Source organism: Lithobates pipiens, unplaced genomic scaffold (assembly GCF_037356315.1).
Source record: "Lithobates pipiens isolate NorthernLeopardFrog02 unplaced genomic scaffold, aLitPip1_a1.2 Scaffold_18, whole genome shotgun sequence".
Lineage (NCBI taxonomy): Eukaryota > Metazoa > Chordata > Amphibia > Anura > Ranidae > Lithobates > Lithobates pipiens.
In genome coordinates this window covers 228,019,419-228,034,101 of record NW_027507758.1, presented here as the reverse complement: position 1 = coordinate 228,034,101, position 14,683 = coordinate 228,019,419, and positions in this window count along the sequence as shown.

Genomic DNA, 14,683 nt, shown 5'->3' with positions numbered 1-14,683 from the left:
CAGCTGCAGCGGCCGTAAGTGAAAAAAAAAGTGCCATCCGCCCCAGTTTATAGCGCAAAAAATAAAAACCCCAGAGGTGATCAAATACCACCAAAAGAAAGCTCTATTTGTGGGAAAAAAAGGACAAAAAATTCATTTGGGTACAGTGTTGCATGACTGAGTAATTGTCATTCAAAGTGTGAGAGCATCGAAAGCTGAAAATTGGTCTGGGCAGGAAGGGTGTTTAAGTGCCCAGTAAGCAAGTGCACTATTTTTAATGGCGTTTATTGGGGCTATTTAAACCTCTAACTAGGGATGAGCCGAACATCCCCACCCCCCCCCCCCCCCCAGGTTCGGTCGCACCAGAACTTTCGAACGGACCAAAAATTTGTACGAACTTTAGAACCCCATTGAAGTCTATGGGACTCGAACGTTCGAAATTAAAAGTGCTAACTGTAATGGCCAATATGCAAGATATTGTCCTAAAAAGGGTTTGGGGACCTGGCTCCTGCCCCCAGGGGACATGGGTCAATGCCTAAAATGTTTTTTAAAATGGCCGTTTTGGCGAGAGCACTGATTTAATGACGATTAAAGTGAAAAAAAAAGTTAAATATTCCTTTAAATATCGTGCCTGGGGGGTGTCTATAGTATGCCTGTGAAGTGCCACGTTTCCTGTGTTTAGAACAGTCCCTGCACAAAATGACATTTAACGTAAAAAAAGTCATTTCAAACTGCTTGCGTTTTTAATGTAATATCCGGTTCCGGCAATATGGATGAAAATCATGGCATGGGTAGCCCCCCTGCCCATTACCAGCTCCTTTGGGTCTTGTACGGATATTAAGGGGAACCCCGTACCCATATTAAAAAAAGGAAAGACGTGGAGCCCCCAGGCCCTATATACTCAGAACAGCAGTATACAGGCGGTGCAAACAAGACAGGGACTGTGTAGATTTGTTGTGTTAAGTAGAATCTGTGTGTAATTTTGAACTGGTACATTTTTAAAGTGTAGCTCCAGTCAAAAAATCTATTTTTAAGCTTTTTGGAAAATATAGGGAAGGGTTATCACCCCTGTATAATTTGTTTTGCCGTCCGTCTTTTTTCATCTCACTTCCTGTTGTCTCCTTCCGTTTGCAAGTAGGAGACATTTGTAAGTTGGATTTTTGAAAGTAGGGGCCTGCCCTATATGCTCTGCAGAAATGGCGGAACAAGGTGTTGGTGTTGCCACAACATTGTAAGCCCTCAAAGTGACTCTTGGTGGGCGCTGGAGCACCCTGCTGTGAACGATTATATCAAGAATTGTAATTACATGCCATTGTTGAAAAGTGGTAGAAAAATTGACCTTTGGTGGTTGTGGTGCTGGTGCCACAACACTATAAGTCCTCACAGTTACTCTGGGTAACACTGCAACCTCTCCCATATACTCTAGTTGTGGTGCAGGAATGAGCCCTGCTGCAAAGCATTGCATCAAAAATTGTAATTAAATGCCCCTGTTAAACAGGGGCAGAAAAATTGGGCCTTAGGCACTGGTGCTGGTGCCACGACACTGCAACCTCTCCCATATACTCTAGTTTTAGTGCAGGTATTAGCCCTGCTGCAAAGCATTGCATCAAAAATTGTAATTAAACGCCCCTGTTAAACAGGGGCTGAAAAATTGGGCTGGTGGCATCACCCAGAACCAAAAATGTTCTTCCAACATATCAGCGGAGGAGGAAGAGGATAGACAATCAACATAACAGGACAGTCACTCAGCATCAGAATAGGCAGTCTTGAAGGGATGTGATATTTCAAAAAAAAGTATTCGGTTACATCAGCTTCAGGTGCTTGGTAGCTGTGGGTGATCCAAGACTGATTCATCTTAATGAAGGTCAGTCGATCAACTGAGTCCATGGACAGGCACACCCTGTGATCGGTAACAAAGCCACCAGCAGCACTGAAGGTGCGTTCCGAAAGAACGTTGGATGCAGGACAGGCCAGTAGCTCGATTGCATACTGTGCAAGCTCTGGCCAGTGATCCATCCTCAAGACCCAGTAAGCCAGAGGATTTTCGGTGGTAAAGGTGTCCAACTCTGACCTTGCCCCTAGGTATTCCTGCACCATGTAAATCAGACGCTGGCGATGGTTGCTGGAACCGATCATACCTTGGGGCTGCGGACTAAAAAATTGTCTGAATGCATTGGTCAGACGGCCACCTTCTCCACCGCTCCTTCAGACCGATGCCTCAGCAACACGTTGTCCAGAACCAGGAGTTTGTAACCTCCCAGTCTCTGGGAACGCGTTGCACCTTTATGCAAGGCCTCCCAGAGATGTCTCATCCTCTGCTCCCTCTGCGCCGGCAAGATAAGGTCGGCAACCTTACCCTTGTACCGTGGATCAAGGAGAGTGGCCAGCCAGTAATGGTCCCTCTCCTTGATCCGAAGAATACAAGGATCCTTCCGCAGGCTTTGCAGATCAGGGAGGCCATGCAGCGTAGGTTAGCTGAGGCATTCGGTCCGGAGTCCTCTGGGTCACTAAGGACAACATGATTCGCAGCTACCTCCTCCCAGCCACGTACAAGTCCACGGGTTTCTTGGGACTGTAAATAATCCCTACAAGACTGCTGCTGCTGCTGCTGCTGCTGCTGATGCTGAGTGCCAGCCTCCACCTCCATGCTGACACAATCCTCCTCCTCCTCCTCATCCTCTTCATGTGTGATGGGTGGCACAGCAGGAACACTGTCTGGATAAAGGGGGCCTTGAGAGGCAAGGAAGTCCTTCTCTTCCTGCCTCTGTTCTGCCTCAAGTGCCCTGTTCATTATTCCACGCAGCGTATGCTCCAAGAGGTGGACAAGAGGTACAGTGTCACTGATGCATGCACTGTCACTGCTCACCATCCTTGTGGCCTCCTCAAATGGTGACAGGACAGTGCCTGCATCCCTGATCATGCCCCACTGGCGTGGTGAGAAAAAACCGAGCTCCCCTGACCCTGTCCTGGTGCCGTAGTCGCACAGGTACTCATTGATGGCCCTCTGCTGCAAGTGCAGCTGCTGCAGCATGGCCAATGTTGAGTTCCACCTGGTGGGCATGTCACATATAAGGCGGTTCTTGGGCAGGTTCAACTCCTTTTGGAGCTCAGCCAGCCAAGCAAAGGCATTAAATGATCGGCGGAAATGCACACAGACTTTCCTGGCCTGCTTCAGAACATCCTGTAAGCCCGGGTACCTGCCCAAGAACCGCTGCACCACCAGGTTAAGGACGTGAGCCACACAGGGCACATGGGTCAGTTGTCCCTGTCAGAGGGCGGAGAGGAGGTTGGTGCCATTGTCGCAAACCACCATTCCTGGCTTAAGCTGGCGTGGTGTCAACCACCTCTCGGCCTGCCCCTACAGAGCTGACAAAATATCTGCCCCAGTGTGGCTCCTGTCCCCCAAGCAAACCAGCGCAAGCACGGCATGGCATCGTTTTTCCTGCGTACTTGGTAGCCCCTGGAATGCCTATGGAGCACCGCTGGTTCTGAGGACAGAGCACTGGAAGAGGCCATGGAGGAAGAAGAAGAGGAGGGGGTGGAGGAGGGAGGTGTGTCACAACCAATAGTAGCATTTTGGAGGCGTGGTGGCGGAACAACCTCCAACACTACTGCATCCTTCCCAGCTGCCAGAAGAGTGACCCAATGGGCCGTGAAAGACAGGTAACGTCCCTGTCCATGCCTGCTGGACCATGAGTCAGCGGTAATATGCACCTCACCGCTGACCGCCCTGTCCAGCGAGGCAAGGACATTGCCTTCCACATGCCGGTAGAGAGCCGGAATCGCCTTCCGTGAGAAAAAGTGGCGTTTGGGGACCTGCCACTGAGGAACCGCACATTGTACAAACTCACGGAATGGGGCCGAGTCTGCCAACTGAAAAGGCAGCAGTTGAAGTGCTAGCAATTTAGCCAAGCTAGCATTCAACCGCTGGGCATGTGGATGGCTGGGAGTGAACTTCTTTCAACGGTCCAGCAGCTGGGGCAGGGACATTTGCCTGCTATAATCGGACGTGGGTGTACTGCTAGCAGAGTGCCCAGAAGCATTCCTCTCAGAGCAGGTTTCAGAGAGGACTGAAGGTCTAGTGGGGTTGGAGATCCCAGCTGATGAGGAGCAAGGAAAGGTCCGCTTTGTTCTTTGGTGTGGGTCTTTGAGGTATGCTTGCCAACGAGCTGCATGGCAGGCTTTCTACCTTGACCCACACGGTCAAGAAACGCGTCGCATATACATGACGTCACAGCTCTATGTCCCGCTCGTCTGAGCATACCAAGCCTCGGTTTGATATTACATCCTCTGCGTCCACTATAAGCCGGCATTTTTGAAACACCTTACAAGTGGATAACGCTTTGAGAAATGCAAGATGACACATGCGGACTGGACTATTAAAGCGGAGGTCCACCCTAAAATGGACCTCCGCTCATCGGAATCCCCCCCCCTCCGGCGCCACAATCGGCACCTTTCAGGGGGGAGGGGGGTGCAGTTACCTGGATAATCCAGGTAACTGCACCCACTTCCGGGCTAGCTCTCTGCGGAACGGGGCGTACGTTACGCCCCCGTTCCGCAAACGCCCGCCCCCTTCAGCAAGTGCCCCGCTGCCTGCTGGGAAACACACAGCTCCCAGAGGCAGCGGGGACCGTCCGGATTGCGCCGCGCGGCTCGCGCATGCGCAGTAGGGAACCGGGAAATGAAGCCGAAAGGCTCCATTTCCTGATTCCCACACCCAAGATGGCGGCGGGACCCGGCAGCCGAGCGAGCGATCGGCTTCGGGTGCCGACATCGCGGGCGCGCTGGACAGGTAAGTGTCACTATTTAAAAGTCAGCAGCTGCAGTATTTGTAGCTGCTGGCTTTTAAAAAAAAAAACGCGGAGTCCCGGTGGACTCCCGCTTTAAGCTGACGGATTGAATCAGATGAATCAGATGACCCTTCCTGTGTCTTTTTAATGCTCGTTTTAACTTCAGAAAATGTGAGTGCAAATTTTATTGATTACCAAGAAACTGTGAATAAACTTTTGGGAAAAAATCTGCACCCAATCTTTCTTCTTTTTTGTACCCTTCAGCAATTTAGGAGCCTGGTTTCAGCTCCCTGATGGTGGCAGCCCTGCATGTGGAATCCTCCTCATAAATAAAGACATCTTCTCCTGGACCTGACCATGTAGATATAGAATCATTCTGTATTCATCATTTCTTGTATTTATGTAGACAGTCCTCTCCCTGCTGGGACATATTATTAAACGATTTTTGCGCCTTAACTTGTCATATGTCTGGTCAAGCATGTGGTGCCCAAGCGGCTAATGTTTTGGCCACGCGAGATACGCTTGAGACATATGTTGCAAATAGCAGCGGTGCGATCTGATGCACTCGTCTCAAAAAAGGCCCACACCAAAAAACTTTTAGAATAACGCGCAGAGGCAGCGCCCTGCACAGGCGGAGCTCTGAGGTGTGATTCAGTCGGTGTGCTGCCCCTAAGCTGGCCCCGGAGGGCATCCTGCCTCATTGGACATGTGCCTCCTCCTCCTCCTCCTCTCTCCTACCAGGCACCCACGTGGAGTCAGTGCCCTCATCATCCCCTCCCTCTTCATTGCTGGAGCAAACCTGGCAGTATGCTGCAGCTTGTGGAACATGACTGCCAGATTGCTGTTCTTCTTGAGCATCCCCTCTCTCTGCGCTCATGCTACTGCCTTCCTCTAGCTGAGTATCATCATCAGAGCCTACAAAACATTGGGCATCCTCCTGGAGCATGTACCCAACACTGTGCTCAAAGAGTTCAGGAGACTCCTCAGGAGGACGTGGTGGGTCTAGGGAAGCAGTCACTGATGATGACATTGAGAGGAGGGAAGACGATGCGTTGGCAGCTGCTTTGCTAGTACCCTGAGCCTGGGTGAGAGAGGATGAGGAGGATGAAGAGGGCTTGGTCATTCACTCTACCAAGTCTTCGGCATGTTGCGGCTCAACATGTCCAGCTGCCGAAAAGAAGGACAAGCGTGTCCCATGGCCACGTGCTGATGATGACGATGCACCGCGTCCACAACCAGCACTGTTGTCTCTAGACACAGAGCCTGCTTGCCCTCTTTGATCGGCTCGTGCCTGTCTGCCTCTCATTGTTGGCCTTCCAGACATGGTAATGGCCTGAAGGGAGATGGGAAAACCAAACCAAACCAATACACAATATACACTACCTAACCAAATCGGGTAGTGTATATTGTGCTGGAGGCACACAACACCCACTAACTCCTGCAGATGGCAGATGGCTCAATTAGAGAAGAGCTATATAGGTGGATATAACAGTGTATACTGCGGTCAGGGCATGCAGACAGCACACACAATCTCCTACAACTGACTGCAAGCTCTATTAAAAAAGAGCAATATAGCTAGCTATATAGGTGGATATAACGGTGTATACTGCGGTCAGGGCACGCAGACACCACGCACAATCTCCTACAACTGACTGCAAGCTCTATTAAAAAAGAGCAATATAGCTAGCTATATAGGTGGATATAACGGTGTATACTGCGGTCAGGGCACACAGACAGCACGCACTATAGAAGAGCAAGAACACAAAATCGGGCGATAAAGAACGGTGTATACTGTGTTGAAGGTACACAGAACACCCACTAACTCCTACAGACGCCAACACACTACACAAGTCCACCGCGCTGGCGGCCTTATATAGTGTGGGGCGTGTACTACACAGCCTGAGCTATGATTGGCCACTGTGGCCAATCATGGCTCTCCTCGCTGCCGGCGCTGTGATTCGCCAAGCATACGAGGTCACAGTGCATGCTTGGCCAATCATGAGCCAGCAATGCACTGCGATGGCGCAGTGCATTGAGGGCCGCGAGCGCCACACGAATTTGGCGCGAACGGCCCATAACGTTCGGTATTCGCCGAACGGGCGAACAGCCGATGTTCGAGTCAAACGTATGTTCGACTCGAACACGAAGCTCATCCCTACCTCTAACATTATATGTCACTATCTTCAAGGGCAACATCTCTCAGACCTGTGAAATATAAACATCCAGAGACCCGTAATCATGGGAAGGAAATAAAGAGCTTCTGATTTTCCAGAGATGATCCACTCAACTAACACACAATTTAACAAAACATGACACCACAATACAACCCTTTCTAATGTATCCCTAATATACACCCTCTAGTAGGCCCCCCTCCTCCTCCCAATCCCCCTTCCATTGATTATCAATGATATGGCCTACCCTACTGTCGCCCAATTTATTGGTGCCCATCCAGGCAGGGCATCTCTTGGGGTTTCAGTATGCCTGCATGGACCCCCACTGATCCATTATTGCCTTATTTTCCTTGCACTGATTGTTTACTTAACAAAATAAGCAGTAACTAGCAACGCAGAGGCAAAGCAGAGTAAGCACAGAATGCAAGTGTAGACTTAGTCTATGTAGATATCTTCATTCTGTTTGGTATATAGGCTTTTAGGAAACAGTCCGCAGAGAAATCTTATCAGAGAAAAAAAAACTGAATAAAGCATTAATTGAAAAAGCTAAGCGGTGAAGTCAAACCTTCCTCTTTGCGCTATTTTCATACATTTTTCTCTCTTGCTGAAACAGTATCTTTTAAGCAGAGTATTATTACAAATTTTTGCGAGTTAACCCTCTGCTGCATCCACATTAAAAAGTTCTCCAACTTGTTCCAAGGACTAATAACCTCTATATTTACTATACTTTTACTTTTAGCCAGTTTTTATTTCAATTGTTCCAACCCAGTCTGCAATCCTCTACCTGTCAGTATTGCTTGAGGTTCCTTGTTGCAGGCTTCCTTCAATTCCTTTATCTCTTCTGAGTACCTTCAGGAAGTCTTTCAGTCCTCTAGGGGGCTGCCGTAAGGCCAATTGACTTACTACATCTCCCGATCCATCTCCCATCTGGGACTGTAGCTCTCTCCATCACCTGCTGCTGCCCTCCGCTGGACTAGCAGGCTCAGCCGTCTCCTTAACCTCTCCTGAGCTTCTCTCACAGGCATGGGGGAGGAGGATCAGGGGGGAACTGCAACCACCAGATTCCTCTCCACAATCCTCCAGCCACAGCCCTCTCGGCCAACGCTGACACCAGGTCCATACATCAGTCTGCCATTCTGACACCCACAGGAGAGCACACCCCCTAACCTCTCCCACAAGCAGGGGGTGTGCCGACATGCACAGGCACCTCCTTCTCTCCTCACAGCAATGGCGTGGTAAGTGCCTGATATATGCCTCACTGCGTGGTAGAGGCACTGGGAAAGGCAAAAAGCAGGACGACAGATAGCAGATACAGAAGTCTCAGTTTTCATTTTCCAAACCAGTGCAGCTTCATAGCCGGCATTGATCAGCTTCTAACAGAAGCATAGGCAAGCTCAGATAGGGTGTCTAGGCATACAAGCTACCTCCATCATAGCACGCTTGCACGGAGTAATGCATGGGGCTTCACAGCATGTTCCTATCAGGCGCAATCTTGTGGCTCCACCCCCCCCTGAGATGCACCCATTCCTTTCAGCATCAAAGCGTATTTCATCAAAATTCTTGGGGTCTGGTTTGGAGCTGAGGTCCTGAAGTCCTGGGAGAAGAGACTGGCCAAGATGCGACGTTTGGACTATGGAGCCTCAGAGATCTCACCATTGAAGGTAAAACACTGGTACTCTGCAGTGAGATTCTCCCTGTGTTGCAGTACCTGGCTTGCCCCCCCCCCCCCCCAGGTTCACACCTGCAAGGCCATCACCAGAGCGGTGTTCCACTTCATCTGGGGCTCTAGTTATGTTTAAGGAACACCTCTCAAGGGCAGTAAGGGCGTGCTGACATCGCCACACTTCTGAGGCTGTTCTTTGCTTGTAACTGCATACGCGGGACTTTGATTGACAGAACTTTGGACTCTGGTGGTAACTCCATGTCCCATTTCTGCCTCTTTGGAAGTCTTTGGATGGGATAAATGGGACAGTTCCATCCCCTACAACTGGGACACTCCTTGGTACTACTTAGATACTTTTAAGTTTATCAAGAAGCTGGGGATGCATGGCGTTAAACCTGAATTGTGGAAGCCAAAGACTATCCACAAGTTGATTAGAGGAATAGACATTGTTGAGACTGTTCCCTTCAGCCACTTGCAAAGTGGTCTGGAGGATTGTTTCTTCAAAGGGACTCACCAACAGGCACAAAGACCTGACATGGATGGCAATCCAAGGGGGGTTGTGAAAAGGAGGGGATAGGTATGGCTCTGCTCTTATTAAGAGGTGACCTACAACCTCGAAATACTTGAGGGGCATGTGTCACGGGTGTATTTAGTGAAAAAAGCGACTAAAAGTGCAGAAAATAAATATTTGTATATTCACAAAAATCCACCAAAAATCCTACTGTGTAAACTTCCTAACTGCTTATATATAATGTATATTGTTATGTTCAGACAGAAATAAAATAAAATAGACACAATCTTGTGCAAAACCTGCAATTCAAAGTGACATTTCTGCGCAAAGAAATCCAACATATATGACTGGTGTATATTGTTGCTGTGAAACTGGGTTTAGACATATCCCATATTTATCGGCATATAACACGTGCCGGTGTATAACACGCACCCCAAGTTTAGGAGGGAATTTTAAGGAAAATAACTTTTAGGAGGGAAGTTTAAGGAAAAAAATTAAATTGAAATGCCCATCAATGCAGCCTTATCAGTGTCCATCTGCAGCCTTGTCCAACATTGCAGTCTTGTCAGCGTCCATCTGCAGCCTTGTCAGGGTCATTTGCAGCCTTGCCAATCAGCCTTGTCAGTGTCATTTGCAGCCTTGTCATTCAGCTTTGTCAGGGTCATTTCCAGCCTTGTCATTCAGCTTTGTCATACAGCCTTGTCAGTGTTATTTTCTGCTTTGCCATTTAAAAATGGCGCTGCCGAGATACAGAGCCAGATGTCCTGCTCATTCCGCCGTTCTCGGCGGCTTTTGGCCACCTTCGGCCGTTTTCTGCGACTTTCAGCCACCTTCAGCCATTCTCGGCAGCTTTTCGGCAGAGAGAGGACAAAAGCCGCCGAGAACGGGCAAAAGCCTCCGAAAACAGCCGAAGGTGGCTGAAAGTCACAGAGAACGGCCGAAAGCCGCCAAAAACAGCCTAAGGTGGCCGAAAGCCGCCGAGAACTGCTAAAGGCACAATTGGCGGGGGATCAGCGTATAACACACACCCATGATTTTCCCCTGATTTTAAGGGAAAAAAAAGTGCGTGTTATACGCAGATAAATACGGAACTGTCCTTAAACCCTGGTGTATAAAAAAAGTCCAATAAAGTGACAATGTGCTCCTTCAAATTGTTCTGTGCTTCTTGGAAAATAGTGCTCCATAAGAAATACACTCACCACTATTATTCACCCCACAAGGAGGTATTTCACCTCCACAGTATGAGCCACTGTACAGCCTGTGGAGTGGGAGGAAACTTCCTGTCCTGTGTTCTCGAAGTGCCACCTTGTCTGTGATATAAGTGGTCTCCTCACTGTTAACCTCTTATATGTTGCCCACATGTAGAGAGGAAAGAGACTCCATAGTGTGATACCGTACAAATATCCAAAAATGTATTAATAATACTGATGGGTACTCACATTTAATAAAAATCATTAAAAGTGAAAACGGTATTTAAAAACAGGAAACCAGAGCGATCTGCACTCCATGGCTCGAAACTGGAAGTGATGCATAGTCCTTCCCTACGCGTTTTGCCAATGGGAGGTCATCTGGAGTGGTGCCACCTTGATACACCATCCGGTTTTTATATGGTATGAGGTGTGTCCTAAATTGATGGCCATGTAACCGCGGCCATTTGTGGTTATTCCAGGTTTCGGCATGGCAGATGCTATTGCTAGTAGTGTGATTTAAAATGCTAACAGACAACACTACTCCGCAACATAACGAGGGGTAATTTTAAAAGGACTACTTAACGCCAAGTTGTAACGGACACACCGCATAATACCAAAATACATATCATAATACACAATATTCTAAAATTTAAAATGGTAACAGACAACACTACTCCGCAACATAACGAGGGGTGATTTTAAAAGGACTACTTAATGCCAAGTTGTAACGGACACACCGCATAATACCAAAATACATATCATAATACACAATATTATTATATTAAATTTACGTTAAAAAATGGGTAAGAAATATAATTGCATTATAGTATTCTACTGGACTAGAGGTAAAAATGTATGGTAAAGGATGTATAGTGACATCCGAAGGTGGACATAAGAGTAAAGAGGGTATTGTTGTGATAAAAAATGCAAAAAAAATGCAAAAATGCAAAAAGGCATAAAAAATTGCAGCAAGTCGCATGAAGTCGCAAGTTGCAAAAAAATTGCTAAAAATTGCTAAAAATTGTTAAAAAAGTATCTAATGTGCATTTATACATGCCTTCATCATTCAAAAATGCAAAAAATGCAAAAAAACTAATCGCAGCACCTAAAATCTCAAATTGCATAAAAGTTGCTAAAATGTATGTAAAGTGCATGTATACATACAAAAAATTTCTTCATCATTCAAAATAGTGTAATGATGTTTTACTAGTGGCATCTTAGATTAAAGGTAGAAGTGATGTATAGTGTAGTAAAGAAATATAATTGCATTATAGTATTCTACTGGACTAGAGGTAAAAATGTATGGTAAAGGATGTATAGTGACATCCGAAGGTGGACATAAGAGTAAAGAGGGTATTGTTGTGATAAAAAATGCAAAAAAAATGCAAAAAGGCATAAAAAATTGCAGCAAGTCGCATGAAGTCGCAAGTTGCAAAAAAATTGCTAAAAATTGCTAAAAATTGTTAAAAAAGTATCTAATGTGCATTTATACATGCCTTCATCATTCAAAAATGCAAAAAATGCAAAAAAACTAATCGCAGCACCTAAAATCTCAAATTGCAAAAAAGTTGCTAAAATGTATGTAAAGTGCATGTATACATACAAAAAATTTCTTCATCATTCAAAATAGTGTAATGATGTTTTACTAGTGGCATCTTAGATTAAAGGTAGAAGTGATGTATAGTGTAGTAACATCAATAGGTCATGACAAATAGGAAAAAATTTGGAAAAATAAGTGGGTGTAATTGCGGCAAAAATGCAAAAAAGCCAAATATTGCAAAAAAATCACAAAAACCGCTGCAAAATGCATAAAGCCGCAAATAGCTAAAATTTCTTTGAAATATATGTCAGATGTATCACATGCGTACAGAAATGCTTTAAAAACATATTATGAAGACCATATTTGATAAGGGAACCCTTTATAGTAAATACTTTGACAAAAGGAGATAAGATTAGAAGTTGGTGAGGAAGCAGTTTAAATCTATGTTGAAGTTCAGGCCTTTAGGCTGAAGGGTGTCTAAAGTAAAGATCCACCTGGTCTCGTTTTGGGAGATTTTTATTCTTTTATTATCTCCTCTTCAATGTCCCTTTATCTTGTCTATACCATGAAAAATTAGACCAGATGGGTCCTCATTGTGGCACTCTTTAAAGTGTCTGGATGCACCATGTTTTGATATTGTTTATGTGTTACCCAATTCTGACAAATAAGGCTCTGGTAGTTTTGCCCACATATTGCTTATGGCAAGGGCCATCCAGAACATATGTGATATGTGTGCTGGTGCACGTTATTAACTCCTTTATTTTGTAATCTTTCAATCTTTCCCTGTAGTAATAGATCTAAAAGCCACCTTCTTTCATTCTGTTTTTTTTGCTTTTTCTGCAAGGAAGACACTTTCCACATTCAAAAAATCCTTTTAGATATTTGAAAACCTTGATTTGTTTAAGGGGATCTAGTGCATTGTGCACCAACCTATTTCTTAGAGCAGGAACTCTTCTGTAAATGAAAGAGGGATTATTTGAAAGTACAGTAGGTGCCGTCGATATTGTGTTTCCAGTGCGATCCTGTCTCGCTGGTTCCCGGCGACAGGCTTCTCTAACCAGCGCGATCCCATCGCCAAGTCGCCAAGTCGGCTAGAAGTCGCCTTGAGGTAGTACGGGAACCTTTTCTGAAATTGGAGCGACTTCAGTAGTGTACATTAAGACAGCTCTCATTCACTTCAATGGAATTTCTTATGTCCAGTGACTTGGGGCAACCTGAGGTCTGACAAGTTGGATCCCAAGTCTTCTTTTTGTATCTCTTTTCCAAGAACCTCTCAATGAGTATATTGGCCTGGTAATCATGGTCTTTGGGGTACTGCAATTGCGTTGGATGCGCATAAGTAGGCCTTTTGGTACATTTGCTACCAATTTGGGGTGATGAGAGCTATTAATGGGAATGTATCCATTGTAGTCGGTCTTGAAAAAAGTTCTGGTGTGTAATTCGCTCCCTGCCTTAAAAATGATTAGGTCCAAATAATCAATGCTTTGTTTGTCCCATACTCCTGTGAACTTAATGCCATAAATATTGTGAATAATTTCTTTAAGGAAACTCTTCAAACCAGTTTCTGTGCCTCTCCATATAATAATGATGTCATCAATGTACCGTTTTTACAATTTTAGATTTTCTCTTCTCACACCATACATTTTTTCCTCCTCCCATCTATAAAGAAACAGGTTTGCGATGCTGGGGGCATATTTGGCCCCCATAGTTACTCCCTTAGTTTGCATGTAATGTTCTCCCTTGTACCAAAAGATGTTGTGTCTCATTGTCATCCTTAGGCCTTCTAAAATATAGTTGATCTGGTCCTGTTTTAGCTGTGTTTGGGTCTGCAGAGCCCATTCTACACTACTAATACCATCCTCTTGTATAATGTTGGTATAGAGCGAGTTGACATTGATTGTTACTAAAAAATCCTCATCTGTTATCTCCATGGTTTTCAACTCCAGGATTAGTTGTTTGCTATCCTTCAGAGAGGATTTACCCTCTTGTACAAGTGGCTGTAGAAAAGTGTATAAGTATTCCCCTAGCCTGGAAAATACAGAGTTTATGCCACTTATTATGGCTCTGCCCGGTGGTTTTTCTTGGTTCTTATGAATCTTAGGGACATAATAAATAATTGGGGTTTTAGCCACTTCCGGAACTAGAAATGTTGCTTCTTTCTTGGATAGAATCCTCTTATCTTTTCCTTTTTTTACAAATGTTTTCAGTTTCTTCTCGTATTCCCCTTTCGGGTTGCCCTTGAGTTTTTTGTATGTATCCGTGACACTTAACAACTTTTTTATCTCTTCTTCATAGTCTGTTTTTCTAATAATAACCACCCCCCTCGCCGGGCGGATGATCACTTCCTTCTTTTTCTCTATTTCCTTTATTGTTTTCCATATTTTCTCTTTTCTGAATTTCTTCACCTTTAAATTGTTTACATCTTCCTCCACCATTTTTTTTTAAAACGTCCAAACTTTCATTATTTTTAGATTTGGGATTAAAAATGGAATTATTCCTTAATTGGGTATGTTTAAACTCTGTATCAACTATTTTTCTTTAAGGGATTTGTTTTGATGCAAAAAAGTTTTTTATGTTTAGTTTCCTAATAAATTTCTGCAGGTCAATGTACACTTCGAACTTGTCTAGAACTTTATCTGGAGCGAATTTCAGACCCAGTTTTAATACCTGCATTTCTTCCTCATTGAAAGTGATATCTGTTAGCCCTTGTATACACGGTCGGAGATTCCAACGGAATGTGTCCGATCAGACCGTTTTGTCGGATATTCCGACTGTGTGTGGTCTACACCGGACTGTTTCCGTCGGAGTATCCGACGGACCAAGTTTTCCAACTTGTTGG